We start from the raw sequence: 15,000 nt of genomic DNA on the forward strand, positions 1-15,000 counted from the left end.
TATATATATATATATATATATATATATATATATATATCTTGCTTTACTTCATATATACATATGTATCTATATATATATATATATGCGTGTGTGTAAGTGTGCTCGCGCGCCCGTGTGTAGACAGCAGACTCGCAAACATGTATATATGTCTGTGTGCGTGTGCACATATGTGTATTATATGTAAGTTATACATGTGTTCATATACATAAATTTATGCAATTTATACATACACGCACACGCACACGCACAAACGCACACATTTATGTACAAGTTCTCATATATTCTCTTGAATGGCAAATGGTATCACTAATCATTACATTGCGAAACCTCTGACAAGTACACTCAGTGTTGAGTACGTGTTTGTATCTACATATGGATGCATGTATATATCTATGCGTGTATGTGTGTGTGTGTGTGTGTAGATGTGAACGTGTTCTTTCAGCTTCTAATATTCGGCTCTGTTTTAGTTGGGTTTTTAGCTTTTCGAACGGTAACTCGATATCCTGTCTTCACTATTGTCTTCTCTCTATATAATTCCACCTGTCCTTTGTATTACGTCTTAAACACTCTGAGATGCCAGGTAAAAGCTGTCAAAAATTCCCCATAATCTAGTCAGCTCTAATACACAGTGTATGTCTCTTCTTATTGACCTGGAGAATTTGATTCCCTGTCAGTTGCCATTTATATAATAATAAACTAGAAATCACGGTCTCTGTAAATGGTGGAACATAGGCGGTCTTGAAACGTGATCCGGGTGAGCTAGGCAAGCTTTCAAAAATAGGAAACTCTACTGATAGGGAAATTGCCGCTCAGGGCAAACGAGGCTAAATATTTATGGAAGCAGTGTCGTCATCTCAGCTCCTTATATGGCATCAGATCTTGACGAATGAAGGCAGATGTCAAAAAGTTCAAAATTCATACAACAATTAACCGTCTATGACACCCGTAACTACTGAGCAGCAATGACATCTGGGTCAAATATATGTAAGACCAACGATTCTTGGCAGGTAAAGACCTGCACTGAACCATAAAAGAGAAAAGAAATGTAGGACAACTATAGATTACCTGACAGAGATAAAAAGATGATTCTGAGGTGGGTTCGATGACAGAAAACGACGCGGAACTGCTGCGTGTGACTACGTTCTACCGGAAATTCTTTCTGCACATTTAGTTAAATTATTAAACGTCTGTGGCATTTAAATCGTCGTTAGTGTGTCATAGAAAGTGTATATACACCGTCAGATGGGACTGATGCAGTGGAATTGTCCGAGACAAAATCTTTTAATGGACTCATTGTGTTAAAAACAATATAGATTGTAGCGAAGGAATATTTTCACTGCGGAGTTTCTCGAGTGTGACCAATGCGTTCCGCTATTGTTGAGGTGCGCCAGTGAGTGCATCTGATTCTCACCTGTTTAAACAAAATTCATGGTGTATAAGTATTCTAAATAAAGAATTAAATTTTGGTGTCCGTTTCCAGTTCCAGTTTCATAGTATTAAGAAATGTCAAACTTCCTCGTAAACAGATAATGGACTCTCTCTTTCTCTGTGCCCTCCCACCTCTTTCTGTGCCTCTCTCTCTCTCATAAATATTGATATGGGTGAGAGCTCAGTGCTTTGGCCAACAAACTGCATAACCTGTTCCTGCAATTAACTTGCTGCCAGTACATGTGAGCTCTTTACGTAATTCTCAAACAATCATTAATTGTTTTTAAATAGGTGCAAGACCTGAAATTTTATGGGAAACGGGTTAGTCGATTAAATCGAGTCAATTACTTGAGTGGTAATTTAATCTATCTACCCTGGGGCAACAAATGCAAAGATGACCTCTTTGGAATTCGATTTTATAAAGACGGGAGAATTATCGATATGCATTTTGTCCAACGTCTGCCAACCCGTCATCTCGCTACCATTATGTAGTGCTTACCCCCGTGGAAATTCCACATTATATATATATATATATATATATATATATGTAATAGCGAAAGAACAGTATTTATTCCAAAAGGTAATCTCGGTTGCCAACCTAACGACGAGATTGTCTTAGAACTCAGAAATTCTGTGTTATTTGTCTTCAAAGGATCGCTCATAAGGATTCGTGGTTCATAAAAAAACACCGTCTACCAACGATATAACTACGTGTGCTTTTACGCACCACGAGTCCTTATGACAGATCTTCTCAAGGTAAATAACAATATTCTTAGTTCTAACATAACCTCCACGTTAAGTTGGAGATAAAAATTGCCCCCACCCCTCCACACACACATATTATGCAGGCTTCGTTAGAGTCTAGGTGTTTCAATGTTCAGGATGCTGGGATCGAGTTCCATTTGTATGTGTGAGGTTGGGGGGGGGGGAGCTTTTTCTAGGCTGACGAAGAAGACGTGATGCTAGAGCTGTGAATCAAGGAATATTAATTTCATTTATTCTTATGACTAGCTCTATTGTATCACTTTCCAGGTAAACTGACAGCTGACTGTTTAAGGACGACTTTAAACGTAACGAGTAGCGAGGTCTCTTGAAAATGTACAAAATGTGGCATCGTAGTGTTATCAAGTAATTGCAGAGGTGAAAGTGTTTCGTCCCAACCCGAAGACATTCAAACTGACATGGTTGTTACATTAGGGATGACTCTCCAGCTTTATGGACGGTGCGAAAGTGGGCAGTTAGATATAGGAGGGGAAAAGAGTCTCGAAATGACCTAGAGTTTGAAGGTCCTGCAGCTACCACCACCAAGGAAAATATTGATTGTGTTTAACACATGGAGATGGATAACAGGCAACAGAATAGAAATCAAACGGCCAATGTTATTAGCATATCCCTGAGAGAGTTGAGAATATTCTCCTTAATTAACTTGATACTTGGAAGGTTTCTGTTCGGTGGGCACAACGTTTTGGGACAACTGATCACATCATGAAAATATCTGATACTGCTTGAAGCAGATCTAGTTGATTCAGCATGGAGACTATATTTGCTAATAATACCACGGGACACGAACCCTTAACAGTTTCGTTCGTAATCCAACATCTTCTCTGCGTTGTTATTTGCTACTGTTTCATGATATTACATATTTATATAATTTTCAAATATCAAACGAAAAACACTGGATAGTATTTGATATTTATAGTTTTCAACTTGTCATGGGAAAAGATCTAGTCATAAGAATGACATGATATAACAACATATCTACCCAGTAAAGTACATTTTGGAATTATAATACTCATTTTAGACATTTTTTGTTGATTCTGGTTTAAATGATTTACTTTATTATTATTATCTTCTTTTTTCTTTTACTAAATCAGATTTCTTTATTTCTTTCACATCTCATGTTGAAAGTAATATAATGAAATCGGTATAGAAGAAAAATAATTTATGTGGAAAACACGAAATCTTTTATGGAATGGTTTACTAAAATGTTTTTATATAATCTCTAACACTGAAGTTAAGAATGACAAGTAAACATGGAAACGGCATCTCCTTCATGTAACATTTATAGAAGAAACCGGAAAAAAATGGTTAGTTGTTCGGTAGCATTTAACAATGCTATGTACTAGAAGACAAGCAAAAGGTGATGGAGTGTTACCGTTAATGACAAGGAGTTTGAAACTGTTCGGATTTGGTTAAATGAAAAGTATTCTCAGACATCTTCTTCTTCTACTTTAAAGAAACGAATATAAATCTGCCAAGACGTTAAGACAAACAATTGAAAAAGAACACATATAACTGGCAAAACCAACATTAGTTGTTGAATGCTCAGGAAATTAAGAGTAAGAGGAAGCCAGAAATGATAGTGAAGAATTCCTTCGTTTGAATAGGTACTTAGCTTTTACAGGAAGTTGAAAACAGGTAATAACAATTGAATAACTGACAAGTCATAGAAGAATGTGTAGAGAAAATAAGTGGTTCTTAACATACAATAAGAAAAGGCGACAGGGGTGAGTGTACGTATGTTTGTTTGTGTGTGTGTGTTGAGAGGGAGAGAGTAGACAAAGGGAGACAGTGATATATTAAAAGAAACGAGACAGAAAACTGAGAACGAAATGTGGGGAAGAGATAGCAAAAACATTCCTAATTCACAAACAAAGTAAAGAAAACACAAATCGAAATGTGTGTCTACTTGTGTATGTGTTGGTGTTTGTTTGTGTGTGTGTGAGTTATGCAGTAGCGGTGAGTGACTTTATGGGGAAAATAATGGCTTGTTCATATTCGTTTTGAAAAAACGCGATCTACAGTATGGACACGCTTTTAGATAACAAAACTGCAACAAAATCTACATTACATCCCCTCCCCCCTCACCCTCCCCCCAAAAAGAATGATCACCTTCTTCCCCACCATCATCTGGGTGAGCCTGCTCGGACATTTTTAACCTGCGCATGCAATCCATCTCAGTCCTGCATTAGTTGAGGGAGGTCTTCATGGAGGCAACCATGATCGCTAGTAAGTTCTTCAAGATATGTTTAAAATTGCTCTTAACATTTGGATGCAAGTTCCATCTTGCTTGGATTCTAAATTTTTGCTAAGTGTCCAGGCGGTTATTCCATATATATATAAAAAAAGTAAATATTAATGACATGTAAAATCGTTTTGTGATTCAAAACGACTGTGATATTTTTGAAGTGCATTGTCTAACACTTTGTCAAATACATGAAGTCACTACTTCTGGTGTCCTTCGGAAGCTAAAATGTTTCTCCGGGTACGAGTGCAGATACAAGCACACTTTACTATGGTAACTTTATAATCTCGCAGTGCCAATATTGTACTTGCATTTACAATATGGTTTACACATCCGGCATCCTCACCAACTACCTACATATATACTTCGGTTATTTTTTTTTCTACAGAATTTGTATGCGGGGCTTCGTTGTAGGCTGCATGTATTATTAACAAAATTAAATACATTAAAGAAAGGAGCAACCAATTGAGTCAGTGTATAAAACGGGGTTGTCCCTTCGTGGTTGATCGTTTTGCCAGGAAAACAGAGATAAAATGTTAATAAAAAAATTATGAGAAATATATTGCAGTGAAGAAAGTGTTGTCTTCAGTCATTTGTCTGCTTTGTCAAAGGTGTTCTCTAGGAAAACAACAACCATATTAACATTTTTTATCAACCGTCGAAGGAAGAAAAGAAAAAACGAGAAAAAAAATCCTACACGTGATAGCATGATAAAAGAACAGTAAAGAGTTACTTTGAACGACAGGATAACTGTGGTTAAAGCTGATTTAGTTTTGAGCATCACACGTTTTGCCTATCGGGATATACTTTGTCCAATATCAGGTTACATATTTAACTAATCAGTGTGTGATTTAAAGGATATTTGATTGTTAATAGTCGCCCCATGAGCCGCTGCCTAAGCCCATCTGGAGAGATCGTAAGGCAAACATCTGAACATGTATTATCGAGTAGGCAGTTCATCTTTTTATAATTTTGATTTAAAATAAATGTCGTTATAATATACTTTGATGTTTTAAATTTCCATACAATAGATTTTAAAAAAATATATATAATTTGTTCTAAATTTTCTGAATATTTTACCGTTCCCTAATATTCTGAATGAATGGCAGCAGTGTAACAAGGTTTTTAACAACCATGTGATGTATTATTTTTTAATAAAATCATTCCTAGTATTCATGCTTTAGTGTTTTTCTCATTTCTTTTTTCAGACGAACGTTTAAGCGAAGATTCTTCTCCCGAGAAGTTAAGCGCTTCATCCGTGATTAGCAGCAGTGTATCTTCACCATCAACCAGTCACAGCAGTGAGGCTCGATCTAGGAGGGTGGCATCAGTTCGAACCAAGTCGACTTCATCTAGTGAATTAGTGGTTACTGGATCAGGACACAGCAGTGTATCGGGACATTAAGCAGAGAAATGAAATGACTCCCTTCTACAGGTATAACATTTATTTCCTTCATCAAATTTGTAGCTCTTATTCTATTTATCTTTATACTTTCGTCTAACTCTGGAAGAATTGCCAGAGCTTCGGTGAAGATGCTTTGCGATATAATTTGGGCCACTTTACGTTCCGAGTTCAGTTCCTGACGAGGTTAACTTTACCGTACCAGCAAATAAAATACAGGTGAACAACTCGGACTGACGGTAACAGAGCAGGCTCCTTTTTTCAAAACATCATCATAAATTAAAAATCATTTATCTAACTCTGGGCAATGGATTGGCGGAATCTTAAGAACTTCGAAGAAAAAAACGTGCTCTATTTTGTTTGGGTACTTTAGGTTCTGAGTTCGAATCTCGATAAAGTCAACTTTGCCGTTTGTCGATAAACTATTCTATTATGTGGACTCGCCTATTCCTCTTCTCAGGTAGCCTTGTACCTAAATTAAAAACGTGATTATGATTATTACTTCGTCTGAGTCAGGGTGGGGGACTTAATGAAGTTTTAGACCCACGGAGAAAATTCCTTGCAGTAAGTGTTCTGACTCTTAATAACCTGATTTCAAATTTCGCCAAGTCAACTTCGCCTTTTATTCCTCCGAGGTCAATTTAGTACAAATCAAGAAGTTGAGTTGATGTAATCGCTCAAAACTCCTTCAAAATTTAATCCCTTGTATTTACGTCAATTAGGTGCAATTAGCAAATGCTTTAATTTTCATGTCATTCAACACACGCACGCACGCACGCACGCACGCACGCACGCACGCACGCACGCACGCACGCACGCACGCACGCACACGCGCGCGCAATACACAGGCAGATACGTATGTACATGCATACAAAACTTGATATATGTGAAGAAGAAAATAGGTCAGCACCGGACTAAATGCTTCAATCTCTATGTATAGTTTCATTCATCTAACGTTAAATTACCTATTTCCTTATTTACAAGCTGAGCGGGTAAGACTAACACACACGAATGCTTTCCGTTAACACTACATTTTTTCATCCAGTATTAGATAGATAGATACTTGTGTTCGCGTAGGCAGACTAGCATATACGTGTATGTTCAGTGTGGATGCCTGTGCTGCGAATAGTATCACATGAAGGCTTTTTAATATCCGACGTTTGATTATAAAGGTGCTAATTCTCTCCTCTCGACTGCTAACTAATTTTATCGAATCCTGAAAGAATTGAAAGCCATGTTGGCCCTAGTGTAAATTGAAATTTCTAGTTTAAAGAGTTGGAATAAATTTTGACCCGTATTTTATCCAACATTCGAATAAGACTACTTGCAAATTTTTCGCCAATGGCTGCTCTTCGTTTTCCAGTTACGCAACGCAAATGAAGAAAACTATCATAAAACTGCCATTATTCCGAAATGATTCGTATGCATTGCTCGTAAGAATGCGAAAGAACGTGTACTGCAAATTTAAAACCCTTGTTTTGAATTTTACAGCCAGCCACAGTTACCTTTTCCTGGGTACTGATGTGATTGAATCGTTACGACGTTGGACACCCAGGCTTTTCGCTATTTGGTTCAGCTCTTTAGGTTTGGAGTTGAAGTTGCACCGAGGTCGTAGTTTCTTTTCATCTATTCGGCAATATAACTGAGTGTTCTGTTATACCATCTTTCTGACTTTGTGCCTTGGATCACAAATTAGGGGCGATAGGTCAGCAGAAAATTTAGCAAGTCCGACAAAGAACCTTTCTTGATATTTGTTAAACCTCCTTACGTTCTGATTTCAAATCTTGCTGACTTCAAATTTTGAAGCAATTAGATACAGTAAATGATGAAAATTAGTTTGGTAAAATGGCAAATACATTGATAGATTTTTCTAGAATAATTTGTCAGTATAATAGGAAGTTCAGTAGATAACGATTGTTGAGTAAAATATAAGTTGGAAGTGAAGTAATTGTTGTTTTATTTTAGGTTAATATGTTTACGCTATGATATTGATATGACAAGTTAACGCTTAATATAGAGTTTATGGTTAAAGTATGAAAAAGAAAGAAAAAACAAACAGAAAATGACTAAATGAGAGATAGATGAAACAAAACGATAAATGGGGAGATAACATAGGTCACATTGGAATATATCGTGGAAGCTATTTGAAAATGGGACGAAGTGTTAAATTCAATATAGTTCTGAGATGAAGTGAAAAGCTGTATGTATGAAAGTACGTGTGTGTGTATATATATATATATATCTGAAGTGTGAAGAAATGTGAATGAGGAAGCAAGGCATGTAATCAATTAGGTGACAGGACCACCAAGGTGAAATGTGCCAGCGAATATTGAAGAGAAAATCATTAAGTATATTTCATGAAGCATCTTTGAAATCTAAGTTGAAAACCAGGCCATATAATGTAGTTTGATAATTATCAGTATTATACTGGCGTTGTGGGTAACCTTTTGTAGCGGCCATTTAATACGTGTGTTCTGGAGACTGATATCATTTCAATCAACTTTGCTTTGATGCCAGATTAATGTTAACGTCATGAAACAGTTTCTTCTATTCCATAACTTTCTTCCTGAATTTACATTTTTTTGTTTCTTTCTTGGAGAGAGAAATAGATGGAAATTTCAAATGATTTGTCTTCCGTAATTTTTATCTGACGAGGGAAGAAGCATGTGAGGGAGTGTAAGCCGTAAAACAGAGAGAGAGTGAGGATGACAGTGAAAAGAGGGGAAAATGTATACATGTATAATTAAAAATGCTAGAGGAGGGGGTCTGTGTGCACAAAATATATTGTGAATATAATTCAAGATGGAACATGGATACGGTTAACAGAAAAAGAACGGATGACAAGGAAACATCTTCCTCAGACAAGGAAATTCAGAGCACAAATAGAGTGCCCAGTAGGACTATTCCAAATTTTACCTCCTTAGCACGGCCAGAATAATCAGGAATGTATTTGTTAAAAAGTACAGATAGCATAGTACTGTAGGCCACAGGCAGCAAGCCAGCTACGCATGCAAGGCTCCAGGAGAAGCCACAAAACCTGCGATAATAATAATGCGTATTATTATTATTATTATTATTATTATTATTATTATTGCTTCATATTTTGACCTAAGGTCAGCAATTTGGGTTGTGGCAAGTCGATTTCAACAACTCCAGTACTTGACTTCTACTCATTTTATCAACCTTGAAAGGCTGAAAAGCAAAGTTGATATAATTTATCGATTGTAGAGGAATAAAAGACAATTGTAACCTCAGCAGAATTTGAACCCAGAACGTAAAATGCAGGAGAAAATACTGCAAAGCTCTTTATCCCGCCGCTTTACTGATTCTATCATCTCACCGCATTCTACTTAAGTAATAATATCTTCCTTTGTTGCAATGATTCTGTTTGTTTTTTCCTGAGCAACGTTAGTGATGATACCAATATTAACTAAACTGAAAGGAAAACGACTTGCTCCAAAATGGCCATTATGAAGCAAATTTATTTGTTTCCGTATTTTTCTAGAAATTCTTCTGTAAAGCCGGAGTGAGGAGGGATGGAAATGATTTGAATTTTACTATTTGTGTTCAAGGGGATTCGTTTGTTATTTTGTTTGAACATTTACAAACCAATATTAAATAATGGTAACACAATTCCATCGACACCTATGTGTGTATCTAGACAATATCATGTCAACAGCTGTGTTCAGTGATTGCTTTGTATATTGAGAGAAATATTAAAGGAAATAATGTGTGTAAAACCAAGGTCGAGATTTCGAGGTTATGAATTTTGGTTTATAGCCAGCGTATGTTATCGATTCGGAGGAAGTGAAAAACAACCCTAAAAAATTTGAAGGTGGTTGCCCAGTATGGAAAGAAGCCTTTTAGTATAGTACTATCCGTCATTAATGACGAGTGGTGTGTGTGGCATGGTGATATGTATCATGCTTTCGTTAATTGTTTTAGGTTTTTGTGTAGTTGTAAGCAATGATAAATTCCCCCTAGGCCTCTAAGCCTTTCAGCCAGTGGCACACCCAGTTTGCGATAGATGGTAGGAGATAAGACTACTCCAGCAACCGGCTGATACTCATGACCCTTAAATAGGCTGGATTATCCCCAAATGAAATATATTGCGTAAGATTACAATACACTACCCGATCAAAGATTTCAACGACGATCTTGTGGGCTGAGTACCCCTAACTACAAACACAAAAGAAAGAAAAACAGAAATACAATGATTGAGACAAACGAGATGAAAAAATGTTTGGCGGATATAATATTTAGCATATCGTGTTAAGTTTCTCTATTGGAAAGACGATATGAAGGGCAAAATGGAGTTTCTATTTCCAGCAGGGTGGTCACCCTCTTAACGGCCATCTCACAGGTTCATTGTTCTTTTTTAGACGTAGGTCAGTACTTACTATAAATTATGATCACCGCTACCTTTTGAGTATGAGCATGTTTGTGCCTAACACTTATGTCCATTACATATGAATGGCGGTTGGTAAGTAGGCGATGCCAGGGCAAGATTTATGCGATTTTATGCCATCCAGCGGGGCTTCCATTCTCGTTCCTTCCAACACCATTATTTTACATTTAAAAGCACCGATCCCCAAACGTTCAACCCTGGCTGGACTGCTTCCTCGCCCTTTTTTTGTATCACACTTGACACTAAAAAGGAAAAGGAGAGCTATTTCTGGTATAGCCAGACTCGGGAACATAGACGTACGCTGTCGACTCCCACCGTTGCTCTAAATCGAATGCAGCAGGGAATTGCAAGACTCACAAACATTATATATGTTACGAGCATTTCAATGGTTTCCCTTTTGTTATCTTACTCGGTGTACTTCGTCTCCCCCTCCTCAAACCTCTTCACTTCAAATCAAAGAGTGTTGCATTTATTCCATCCGGAGGTTTCTGAAATATTTTTATCTGATAAATACAGAAAACAGTTTCTTTTTAAAGGTTAGTTATTGATAATAGTCAATTAAACTTTGGAAATTGATTTATTTCAACTCCTGGACCTGGTTTAAAGAGATGTTGTTTATACTTCACATCTTCTTGCATGGTAGTGTGTGGCTTTCCTCTTCCTACTACCCATGAACTGTTAGCTATACTGTAGGGCAATGCTGTTTATCGTGAATGCCTGATGGCCAATCGCGTAAAGAATTACAATTCGTGTGTATTCTGTTTGAGTTCAAATCTCTGTGTGATCTTTCATTGTGTTTCATGGAACTCTCATAACCCACTGAGTAAAGAATTAGTCAACCTTGTTTCTGTGTGTGTTCATATTCATTTATACGAGTTCAGATCCTCTTATGACTCATTTCTACACCGAACACAATCGTTCTTTATCTAGATGTCCGCTCCGATAAAGGACATTCACACGATGACTGTAGCATATTTCCTTTATTTATTTATTTATTTGTCTTCAAAATTTCCTTTCCACGAGATTCTCCTTTCCTCGAAATTCAGCGCTTATAAAGCACAATCCTATTTCAATGTACATCTCTTATTGCTAGGACAACTAGAAGCAGGGTACATATATACGAGATGTACTTTACGTGCATTATATTGATTTCATTCTTAGTATTCCATACATTTTTTAACTGCTAAGTGTTGTCACAATACATAACTTTGTCAGGCCAAATTGATTATGATAGGAGAATAGAATAATTTCACAGTTAGAATGTTAGTTATCGTCGTCGTCGTTGCTGTTGTTACAGTTCAAAACATATTCAGTGATAATTAAGTAGACCTATTCTCAAAGACATCTAGAAAATTCACCTATCAGAAATAATTGATATTTCGTTATTAGATGACTGAATGAGTATTAAAACAACATAGCATTTTGCATATCTTACTAAACGTGCCTATACTGTAGAAAGCCACAATACCGCAGTATTGGTCTTGCCAGAGTATCTCGTATAGAGATGGTGTGTTAAAAAGCAATGTAGCATATAAGCATCAGGTGAAAAGCATCCAGCAGTGGCGGTGGAATTGCTAAGTCAGGATTTCTGTGACTTTGCGCGTCATCGGTTGCCAGTATCCACTATCAAACGCTTGTTATTAGACAGATTTAGCTTTTACTGATATAGTAAAAGAGTAACATCTCACTGGTGTCTCAAATAGCCGGCAGATTGATTATAAGTTGAGAATAACATTCTGTATAACTTATTCAACGAAGATGTATTATCGAAGGCCAGAAATTAACAGCTGTAAAGAAATTAGCTGTACGGACACGAGACAAATCAAATGTAGGAAAATGCATGCCTTAAAACGCGTGTTTAGAGAAGGTTGGGATAGCCATTTTGAGTTTGCTCAGGGCTTCCTCTCGCAGAAAATATATCTTTTCTACTGTAAGCACAAGGCCCGAAACTTTGGGGCAGGGGGCCAGTCGATGAGATCTACCCCAGTACTTAACTGGTACTTAATTTATCGACTTCGAAAGGCAAAGTCGACCTCGGCAGAATTTGAACTCAGAGCGTAAAGACAGACGAAATACCACTATGCATTCGCCCGCCGTGCTAACGTTTCTGCCAGCTCGCCGCCTTGGTTTAATGTGAAAATATTGTAAAAACGAGTGCTGATACTTTGGTTGATGGAGTAAAAGAATGCTCATTCTGAAAACCGGCAAAAGATAGGCCATATTTATTCATAGACAGAATAATATAAAGAAACAGTTTTTATTTTATTAGTTACAAAACTAGAAAACTCTTGTATTATATTATAAACTGTAATAATATAAACAACAGAAGAGAGACTGTTGAATAAAATATAAATTAAGACGCACACAAAAACGAAATCTATTTTATACAAGATACATAGTTTAATAACGGAAACTCGATGTCTGTAAACAAAAGTATATCTTTTAAATGTATTCATATATTTGTAATGTACATTTCTTGAGGTTTTAATCATTGACTTTAACTAAATTGCTCATATATGTATGCATGTAGATACATACATCCATATGTATGTATGTATGTATATATTAACATACATACATACATGCACACACACTCACACAAATATAGTTATGTGTGTGTGTGTATATATATATACGTATACATGAATACTTGCACATGGACAACCATCCACATACATTTAGTTTTGCGTGGTTTTCAACGTTTATATTATTTTCTCTCCAGTTCTTTTCTGAACATACACACATTACTCCATACGCGTATACTTTCTCGCACATGCACGAACATGCACACGTACGCACTATTAACTAGATGGTTCTATGGTAGGTTGCACAAAATCGTCCAGTAGCCATGTTGTCTAGTGGACAATTTAAAAATTTAATTTTCACTTCTAGCTACAATGCTAATAACATTCAGAATCGATTGCAATAGTTTATGCGTTTTCATCATTTCACACAAAATTGATCGAATTATCATTTTGTGTACATTATATAATTCCTTAAACTTAATTACAGTTTGAATACCTGGCTCAAATATATGCAAGCATGTTTTTGTTTAAACAATTCAATACTAAGATCGAATTTGGTTAAGAAAAAAATATCATGCATAAAAATTAAAGTAAGTTTAGAAATAGTTTCCAGCTGATTCGACTGCGTCGTTTTCGGGACCTTTGCGCCCGAAAGCTCAAAGTTCTATCTATTGACACTGTGCACTATTTGTGTATTTACGAGAGTATTGGTGGGAGGAAAATAGGCAATCATATTCGGATTTCTAGTTTTGTTCACTGTTCGTTTTTTTGTATACGCCTCAAACATTATTACCGAATCAGAAGAGGTGGATAAATAATGACCTCATGAATTGCTGACCAATATAGCTTCTTACGATTAGCGCTTGGCCATTTCAACGTGAAGGCCTAAAATTAGATGTCTGAAGAGGAATGTAATCAGTTTGTTACGGGGTGTGCGCCAAATCCCTTCCTTTGGATACGAGTGCCATTGACTCTCAGGAAGATAATTCGCTTACGACAGTTTTTGTTTTATTCCTCCTGATGACCCCACATAATCCCGGGGAAACTCGACTACATGTTTACCTCTAGCAGCTTGCCATGGATTTGGTCCTGATCTCATCAGGAACGTTGTCTCCCTTAATTTAAATATCAACCTCTAGGATTAGTCAATTTAGATTAAATTATTGCTTTACACAGAACATTATATAGTTGACATGAATTTTAGCAGCTTTCATTCTTGAATCTACTCAATTCAGTTTCAAGCTATACAATTATATTTACTATGACTCAAAGCATTTATTCTCTTCCATAACATACTCTCATGCATCTGAGCCAGGTACCCATGTATTAATTAGAAACAGTTTGTTTGTAAATAGCAATAACTACAATAAAGGTACGTTTAGATGACCACAGTACATACTAGAAATAGCAGCAAACTATCCTGCTAATAACACCATGATATCTTACATATTAGAAGAAGGCATTAGATAATGAAGCCTCAGATACTGTCGACATTTGGTTTAAAGTCTCGCACGAACGCAATTGACCGAGGTCCAAATCATCACAACTAAAATCCTGTTTTCCTGAGACTGGCTTCAGGTTTCAAACTTAGAACCGATTTAATTTATTCCCCATTAATTCTGCCTTTCAGGAAAGTGTAAACGTTACGATTTTCAAACTTTAGAGCATGCTTCTCTTTTCCTTTTTAACTATATAAATACAAAATCGCATTTAATCTGTACAATTCTACAAAATATACATTTTTGTCAACGTATCAGTCAATAAAAGAATGTGAATTGGTTTGACTGGAATACTTTTAATGAAAGGCCTCTACCATCAGCTTTTATTGGACAACACACCAACCAATAATGCCAATAAAAATTGCAAAAGAGCATAAGATACAAAGAAAAGGGGAAAACACGAAATATAAACTTATTTCCTAAAATTAAGATGTAAAAATTGTTATCTGTTATCAGAATTACAATAATGGTTCGGCATAATTGTGATGTCTATTGTTTAAAATCTTTTCAGGAATTGATAGGTAAATAACTATAAATCAATACCGTTTTTTTTTTGGGGGGGGGGGTTCAAAATTTTGGAAGATTCGAAAAATTCGGTTTTAGTCTTTGATGGGTAATTGAATTGCAAGGCTTGCAAAATAAATCAGAAAAACTGCGAATAATTTTATTCTATTCCAACATTGAGTATCGTAATTAACATTGATTTGGCTTCC

The 15,000-nt window shown here is 36.2% G+C and overlaps 1 long non-coding RNA gene across 1 annotated transcript in view; it reads left to right on the forward strand.

Moving 5' to 3' along the window:
* Nucleotides 1–15,000, forward strand: part of LOC106880123 (uncharacterized) — an 84,423-nt gene that overhangs the window by 53,538 nt on the left and 15,885 nt on the right. The window contains exon 2 of the long non-coding RNA XR_008266178.1: nt 5,662–5,888. This is a non-coding gene — a long non-coding RNA (uncharacterized LOC106880123). The remainder of the gene's footprint in view (nt 1–5,661; nt 5,889–15,000) is intronic.

This window comes from Octopus bimaculoides, chromosome 19, assembly GCF_001194135.2.
Source record: "Octopus bimaculoides isolate UCB-OBI-ISO-001 chromosome 19, ASM119413v2, whole genome shotgun sequence".
NCBI classification, from domain to species: domain Eukaryota; kingdom Metazoa; phylum Mollusca; class Cephalopoda; order Octopoda; family Octopodidae; genus Octopus; species Octopus bimaculoides.